General features: G+C 46.4%; 1 pseudogene; it reads right to left on the reverse strand.

The window, feature by feature from the left end:
- Positions 1 to 9,054, reverse strand: part of LOC111958658 (protein PTHB1-like) — a 185,452-nt pseudogene that overhangs the window by 159,383 nt on the left and 17,015 nt on the right.

Genomic DNA, 9,054 nt, shown 5'->3' on the forward strand with positions numbered 1-9,054 from the left:
CAGAGCAGCTAACACACAACCACAACATAGCAGAGGCCTAACCCACCACTACAACACAAACATAGCAGAGCAGCTAACCCACCACTACAACACAACATAGCAGAAGCAGCTAACCCCACCACTACAACACAACATAGCAGGCAGCCACCCACCACTACAACACAACATAGCAGAGCAGCTAACCCACCACAAACACAACATCAGCAGAAAGCAGCTCACCCACCACTACAACATAGCAGAGCAGTCCACCCACCACTACAACAGCAGAGCAGCTCACCCACCCACACAAACAGCAGAGCAGCTCCCACCACTACAACACAACATAGCAGAGCAGCTAACCACACCACTACAACACAACAGCAGAGCAGCAACCTCCACCACTACAACACAACATGCAGAGCAGCAACCCACCATACAACACAACATGGCCAGAGCAGCTAACCCACCACTACAACACAACATCAGACAGCAAACCCACCACACAACACAACATAGCAAGCACTACCCACCACTACACACAACATAGCAGAGCAGCTACCCACCCTACAACACAAACAAGCAGAGCAGCTCACCCACCACTACAAACACAACATAGCAGAGCAAGCTCACCCCACTACAACACAACATAGCAGAGCAGCTAACCCACCACTACAACACAACATAGCAGAGCAGCTACCCACACTACAACGACAACATAGCAGACAGCTCCACCCACCACTACAACCACAACATAGCAGAGCTCACCACCACTACAACAACAAATAGCAGAGCACTCACCCCACATCAACGAGGGGTCAGGGAGTACCACCTACAGAGCAGATACACACATACACAATAATAAACACGTGTGGGTGTGTGCTTCACCAGCTATTCTGGTCATCCCCTTTGGTGAACTGGGCTCAGGGTGGGAGGTCAGTAAAACACTGAAGGACAAGGCCACTCACACAACTACCCCACCCTGTGTGTGTGTGTGTGTCAGTGTAGGCACACGTGCAGGTTTGGTGTGTGTGCATGTATGTGTATYTTCTCACGCTGTGTGTGGGTCTACGCCCATACTAAGGATATCAAAAACCGCTCTTCTAGAGCTATAAAATATTAGTCCAGTACTTCTAACCTTAGCAGAAACATACAGAGGAAACCAGCCCTACYAATAACATTACTAGAACATGCTGTTCCACAGGTTTAGCCCAAGGACAAAACACAGAGGCTGGCAGGACAGAGCAGAGCAGTGCAGTGTCTTTGGGCCTGGGTTCTGGGTGGAGTTGGGATAGAGTGTGGGCCAGGTGCTGCTTAGAATGGCCTATGCTGTTTGTGTGTGTGAGTGTGTGGCCCGATTCTGACCCAAACCCAGCCAAGCCATTAGGGCTGTATTAGTACAACACTGCTTTTACAGTGCTTACAGTCATTCCATGGTCAGGAACTATTGGGTGCTATTGRGTGCTCACATTTAGAGCAAGCTCCTTCACACACTCATTTCATATGAATACACAGATGACAAGTGTGTACGGCGTGTGTAGGAGCTGATTTCACAGGCTGTGCTGCTCCCTGGTGGTGATGTGTGGTAGTGTAACCCTGGAACAGGATCCTCTTGTTCTATTTATAGGAACATCATTGTAATCCACTCTCTCTACACTGAAAGGAGAGGGACACGACTATTCTAAGAGTATGTGTGAGAAAGAGAGAGAGAGAGAGACAAAGAGAGTAAGAAAGAGAAGGAGAGAAATGGAAAGGGAGGAGGGATAGGGAGAAAAAAGATGGCGCTGGAGGGTAGGGCTGTCGTCTTAACGGCTCTCAACCAACCAGGCTATTTTGTTAGTTTTTTYATAACTTGTTTTGTACATAATGTTGCTGCTACCGTCTCTTATAACCGAAAAGAGCTTCTGGACATCAGAACTGGGATTACTCGCCTCAAATTGGACAAAGAGTTCATCTTCAATGATTCAGACGTGAGGGATATACTACGGACACCCGACCAGGCACATATCCCTGTGATTCGCTGGAAAAGGAAACGTAGGTTTCGCGGAAATAGATCAGGATGCCTTATGAGGATCAGGCGAARAGTGGCTAATCTGCCCATGCCTTCCGTTCTGCTACCTAACGTTAGCTAACGTTCAATCACTGGAAAATAAATGGGACGAACTGAAAGCACGTATATCCAAACAACGAGACATGAAAAACTGTAATATCTTATGTTTCACAGACTTGTGGCTGAACGACGACATTAAAAACATACAGCTGGCGGGTTATACACTCTATCGGCAGGACAGAACAGCAGCCTCTGGTAAGACACGGGAAGGGGGCCTATGCATATATGTAAACAACAGCTGGTGCACGATACCTAAGGAAGTCTCAGGGTTTTGCTTGCCTGAGGTAGAGTATCTCATGATAAGCTGTAGACCACACTATCTGTATTTTTCGTAGTGGTCTACATACCACCACAGACCGAGGCTGGCACTAAAACCGCACTCACTGAGCTGTATTCCGCCATAAGCAAACAGGAAAACACTCATCCGGAGGTGGCGCTCTTAGCGGCCGGGGACTTTAATGCRGGGAAACAAATCAGTTTTACCTAATTTCTATCAGCATGTTAAATGTGCAACCAGAGGGGAAAGAAAAATCTAGACCACCTTTACACCACACACAGACGCATACAAAGCTCTCCCTCGCCCTCCATTGGCAAATCTGACCCATAATTTCTCACTCCTCCCCGATTCCTGCTTTACAAGGCAAAAATTTGAAAGCAGGAAAGCACCAGGTGACTCGTTTTAAAAAAAGTGGTCAGATGAGAGTAGATGCTAAACTATCAGGGACTGTTTTACTAGCACAGTACTAGGAAATAAATATTCTGTGATATCCCTTTCCGATGCACCCTTGAGAAAGTTACACCACGCTCGTCAGAGTGGTGGCAGGGCTTGCAACTATTACAAAGGGTAAGCACCGCTTGCTCGCTTTTAGGCACAGTAACACTGAAACATGCATGAGAGCATTAGGTTCGGACACTGGGTTGATCCACGCCTGCTGACCAGCACCGGACTTCTATTGTAGACTTGATTATGTAATTCACCAGGCGCGGGGCCAGAGATACACAGGACGGGTACTCCGAGCATGCACTGACAACTTGGCACAGGTGTCTTACTTGAATTTTTCAACACTCCCTGTCTAGTCTCGTTAATACAAATGTTTTAAGCCGACTATCCATTAGTCCGCAAGTACCTAGGGAACACTAAGAACCTAAAAATGACTACCCGACCCGTAGTAGCTCACTGTCTTAGCCATGAAATGCTTTTGAAGGCTGGCATGTGTTCACATCAACACTATTTATTTCCCAGAAACCCTAGACCCTCCCTTAATTTGGGATATCGCACCACAGGATCCAGGATGGAGTGCAAATCTCTCTGCTCCAACACTCCCTTTCCCACTTCTGGACAAAAAGGACCACACAGTTGAAGTCGGAGTTTACGTATCACCTTACCAAAAATTTAAACTCAGGTTTTTCACGAATTCCTTACATTGAATCCTAGTAAAATTCCCGTCTCTTAGGTCAGTTAGGATCACCACTTTATTTTCAGCAATGTTGACAATGTCAGATACTAGATAGAGAGATGTATTTATTCAGCTTTTTATCTTCATTCACATTCCCAGTGGGTCGAAGTTTACATACACTCAATTAGTATTTGCGGGCTTAGCATTGCTTTAAATTGGTTTAACTTTGGGTCAACGGTTTTGGTCAGCTTCCACGAAGTTTCCCCAAATAAGTTGGGTTGAGATTTGCCTTCTACACTGTGTCCGCAATACTTTGCTGCTTCCAGTCTGCCACAGACTTGGTGGAGTGCCTGTGGGGTTGTCATAACGGTAGCATCGAGCTCAGGTCTCTGTTCTGCTCTAGGCGACCCCGTCCTAGCTAGCTTGAACATAGCTTTTTCTTACTCTGCCATATACAATAAAAATTCTATGGAATTGAGGTCGGCTTTGTGTGATGGCAACTTCCAATACCTTGACCTTGTGTCCTTAGCGGAAACTTGGAAGTTGCTTGGGGTCATTGTCCATTTGAGACCATTTGCGACCAAGCTTTAACTTCCTGACTGATGTCTTGAGATGTTGCTTCAATTGATGTTCCACCATACATTTTTCCTACCTCTGATGCGCATCTATTTGTGTGAAGTGCACCAGCCCCTCCTGCGCAAAGCACCCCCACTGATTGCGCCACCCCCGCTGCTTCACGGCTTGGGGATGTGTTCTCTGTGCTTGGCAAGGGCTCCTCACCTTTTTCCTCGTCATACAATAAATCGATGGCATGTATGGGTCAAACGTTTCCTATTTTTGTTCATCAGAACCAGTACAAAATATATCTCCAAAAGTACCGATCTTTGTCCCATGTGCAGTGTGCAAAACCGTAGTCTGGCCTTTTTATGTCGGTTTTGGAAGCAGTGGTTTCTTCCTTGCTGAGCGATATAGGACCGTTTTACTGTGGATATAATACTTTGCTCCCTGTTTCCTCCACGCACCTTCACAAGCGTCCTTCTGCTGTTGTTCTGGACGATTGATTTGCACTTTCCCACAAAGTACGTTCATTCTCTAGGAGACAGAACGCCATCTCCTTCCTGACGGTTATGACGGCTCGTGTGGTTCCCATGCGTGTTATACACTAAAAGCTGTACTTGTCTTGTTACGCATGAAGCGTGGTACGGCTTCAGGGGTTGGAATTCTATCCCCAAGGCATGAAACCAAGACTTGTGAGTTCTACAATTTTTTTCTTCTGGTCCTGCTGATTACTTTTGATTTATTCTGTGTCAAGCTAAGAGGCTGGAGTTGAGAGGTCAGGCCTTGAATCACCACCTCCATGTACTCAACTTATGTTCATATCGCCATCAGAAGCTTCTAAAGCCAGACATCATTTTGTGTGAATTTTTCCAAGCTGTCTTTAAAGAAACAGTCACTAGTTGGCATGTAAACTCTGACGACACGTGGATTGTTACAGTGATTAAGTGAAGAATCTGTCTGGTAAACAATTGTTGGAAAATTACTTGTGTCATGCACAAGTGGATGTTTTTCCTAACACTGCAAATAGGTTGACCTGGAGGGAAAAACATAAAATCAACAAGCGCGTTGGTCGTGGTGGCATCGCGTGAACCCATTGTGTCTCACGGACAGTGTCATTTGTATCGTTGGTTGAGAGGTCTAAAGGAGCTTATTTACATGTCAAATGCTAAGTGTATGTAAACTTTCCCGACTTTCAAATGTACGTGAGAAATGCTATTCATTGACAACACAGTCAGCAGTGTGCAAACACCATAGTGCCTCAAGCTCATCACTAGCTAGGGACCTTGGGACCTAAACACCTCCTTCTCCAGGTTCAGTTGCACTTACCTGACGGAGTGCCCCCAGGTGGTAAGTGTAGGTAACAACACATCGCCACGCCTCGTATCCTCAATCGGGGGCCCCTCCAGGGCGGTGCGTGACTCAGTTCCCCTCTCTGTGTCACTCCCTGTTCACTCATGACTACGGGTTAGGACGACTTCACACCATCATTTACGTTGCGCGTGATTCATCAAAGTTGCCGTGAAGGCCTGCTTCCCGACAAGACAGCCTATTAGAGAGGCAGGTCAGAGACCTGGCTGTGTGGTGCCAGGAAACACCTCTCCCTTCAACCTGATTCAAGACAAAGGTATATGATTTGTGGCACTAGGAAAAGACAGGGCCCGGAGCACACATCCATTCTCGTTCGAACAGGGCTGTATGGGCAGGTTGACAGCTTCAAGTTCCCTTGTCCACATCACAACAAACTGAACATGGCTCCAAGGCATTACCAAAGACAGTCGTAGTGAAGAGGGCACGCAAATCCTATTCCCCCTCAGGAGCCGAAAAGATTTTGACATGGTGTCCTCAGATCCTCAAAAAGTTTTTACAGCTGCACCATCGAGAGCATCCTGATGGTTGCATCACTGCCTGGTATGCAACTGCATTTAATTTGATCTAATAGAGAAAGGATGTGAGAGAGAGAGTGCAAACAGAGTGAGGAAGTGAATGGCAGAGATGTGATGGTGGTGTGTGTGTGTGTGTATGTGGGCATGAAACTGGCATGAATGAAGGGTCCATAAAGCTCTAGAGTCTATGAAACAAAGGAAGGTGAAGGAGAGTTCCATGGGGTTAATGAGGAATGTTAGAATGCCAGGGGAGAGAGAGGGAGAGAGGATGGGGGGAAGAAATCATCCCTCAAGGGAAATATATGTATTTGGAAAAAAGGAGGGGAAAGCTCTCGACTCCGCAGCATCCAAGAAAAGTAACAACTCCCATCCTAAACATCTCCTCTTTAACATTAACCAACACAGCTCCAAGTCTCCTCACACACACGTGCATGCGCACACACAAACCAGTGTTTAACTGAAGCCCTTTTAGATAAGGGAAGGCCAATAATAGAACAAGGGATATATTGTTGAGGTGTGTGTGTGTGTGTGTGTGTGTTCCAGGGAGCACGTGTTTGGATAAGTGTGCTCTCCCATTAATGAATTGCCTGTTGTCTCATCTGGAGCTTGGTCCAGATTTCAGCAGTGTGTTCATGGCAGGCTAAAAGAGAGGTTCTGTGGTTCACCTGACACAACCTTGAAAAAGGACACACACAACTTAACTTACTGCACATACAAATACACCCACACATAACACCTACATGTGTGCACATGCATGCACACACCCATGCACACACTGATCCAGTCACTACCATCCAAATAAACCTGCACCAGAATGCCAAGGGTTCCCCTCCACACAGAATGAATCATATTCTACACTTATAGCTCTGTGGTCATTAGAAATTAAACGACTGTGAATTAACCCCCAAAAATGAAAAAAGTGTGTGTGTGTGTGGTTAGTGACTACACTGTCAATCTGTTACATGTGAAGTGTTTGAGCTGCTCATGGGGGTGCTGTGATGTGTTACCTGTGACCCCTCCGAAGGTTCCATAGGTCATGTTGCAGGCAGTCCTCTGGAGGTTGTGCTCATAGACCCGCTTGAGCTGGTACTGAACCCCATGCTCCACATTACCAGCAGTACCTACGGTAGAGACAGAGAGACAGACAGTAGAGGGAGGGAGAGAGAGAGACCACCCATATTAATATTTATTGTCACATATCATTGCTATGTCCTATGGTTAAATCTGCAGAGAGAGAACTAGAMGAACGGGAGCAAACTGACATAGTATCAAAAACCAATCAAATCTTATTTGACACATGCTTCATAAACAATAGGTGTAGACTAACATTGAAATGCTTACTCACGGGCCATTCCCAACAAAGCAGAGAGAAAAATATAGAAAAAAAGAACACAATGAGTAACGATAATTTAGCTTTATACAGTACACAGAGTACCAGTACCGAGACGATGTGCAGAGGTACGAGTTATTTGAGGTAGATATGTACATAGGTCGGGGAAGGCAACACGATAAATAATAAACAGTAGCATATGTGAGGAGTCAAAATAGTTACTTCAAAGAGGGTCATGCAGATAGTTTGTGTASCTATTTGTTTAACTATTTAGTAGTGTTATGGYTTGGGGGGTTAGWAGCTGTTCAGAGTCMTGTTGGTTCCAGACTTGGTGCATCGGTACCGTTTGCAGTGCGGTAGGTGCCGTACACACTACCCTTACGGTTGGATGCCAAGCAGTTGCCATACCAAGCGGTGATGCAGCCAGTCAAGATGCTCTCAATGGTGTAGCTATAGAAACTTTTTGAGGATGATTTATTTCTCTCACCACATTCCCAGTGGGTCAGAAAGCTTACATACACACAATTGTATTTAGTAGCATTGCCTTTAAAAATTGTTTAACTTGGGTCAAACGTTTCGGGTAGCCTAGAACTTTGAGGATCTGAGGGCCCGTGCCAAATACTTTCAAACCTCCTGATGGGAGAGGCGTTGTCATGCCTTCTTCACGAACTGTTGGTTGTGTCTGCTGACCCATAGTTACATTGCCTAGTCTGCGGACACCCCGGACGTGCTGCAAATTAATGCATCTCCGACCAAGCGCGCCCAACTACCCAAAGATTCCCATCTCAATGTGGAAGTGGGCGTGCTCAACCCTCTGTGTCCAGTAGTCCAAGATCAACTCCTTTGTCTTGTTGACGTTGAGGGAGAGGTTGTTGTCCTGGCAGGTCACTGACCTCTCTATAGGTGGTCTCATCTCCATCRGTGATCAGGCCTACCACCGTCATGTCGGTGGGGTTGGAGTTGTGCGTGGCCATGCAGTTGTGGGTGAATGGGAGTACAGGAGGGGACTAAGCACACACCCCTGAAGGGCCCTATGTTGAGGGTAAGCGTGGCGGATGTGTTGTTGCCTACCCTCACCACCTGGTGGCGGCAAATCAGGAAGTCCAGGATCCAGTTGCAGAGGGAGGTGTTCAGTCCCAGGGTCCTGAGCGTAGTGATGAGCTTGGGGGGCACTATGGTGTTGAACACTGAGCTGTAGTCAATGAACAGCATTCTCACATTGGTGTTCCTGTTGTCCAGGTGGGAGAGGGCAGTGTGGAGTGCAATAGAGATTGCGTCATCTGTTGGGGCGGTATGCGAATTGGAGTGGGCCCACGGTGTCTGGGAGGATGGTGTTGACGTGAGCCATGACCTTTCCAAGCATTTCATGGTTACAGATGTGATTGCTACGGGGCCATAGTCATTTAGACAGATTATTCTTGGGCACAGGGACTATGGTGGTCTGCTTGAAACATGTAGGTATTACACACTGGGTCAGGGAAAGGTTGAAAATGACAGTGAAAGACACCCGCCATGTTCTGAGTACGCGTCCTGGTAAYCCGTCTGATCCCGCGGCCTTATTTTTTATTTTTTTATACTTTGTTTATTGAATTTTCAATACCAGCATTTAAAATAATTGCACTTGTAAGCTATTTGGTAGTAGTATAAAACAACACATCAAAGACAACAATACAGGAATACARCTAACCTACAAAGCATTTACATGGGCTTGCTCCTACCTATCTTTCCGAGTTGGTCCTGCCGTACATACCTACACGTACGCTACAGTCACAAGACGCAGGCCTCCTAATTGTCCCTAGA

This window comes from Salvelinus sp. IW2-2015, linkage group LG35 (genome assembly GCF_002910315.2).
Source record: "Salvelinus sp. IW2-2015 linkage group LG35, ASM291031v2, whole genome shotgun sequence".
Classification (NCBI taxonomy): Eukaryota; Metazoa; Chordata; class Actinopteri; order Salmoniformes; family Salmonidae; genus Salvelinus; species Salvelinus sp. IW2-2015.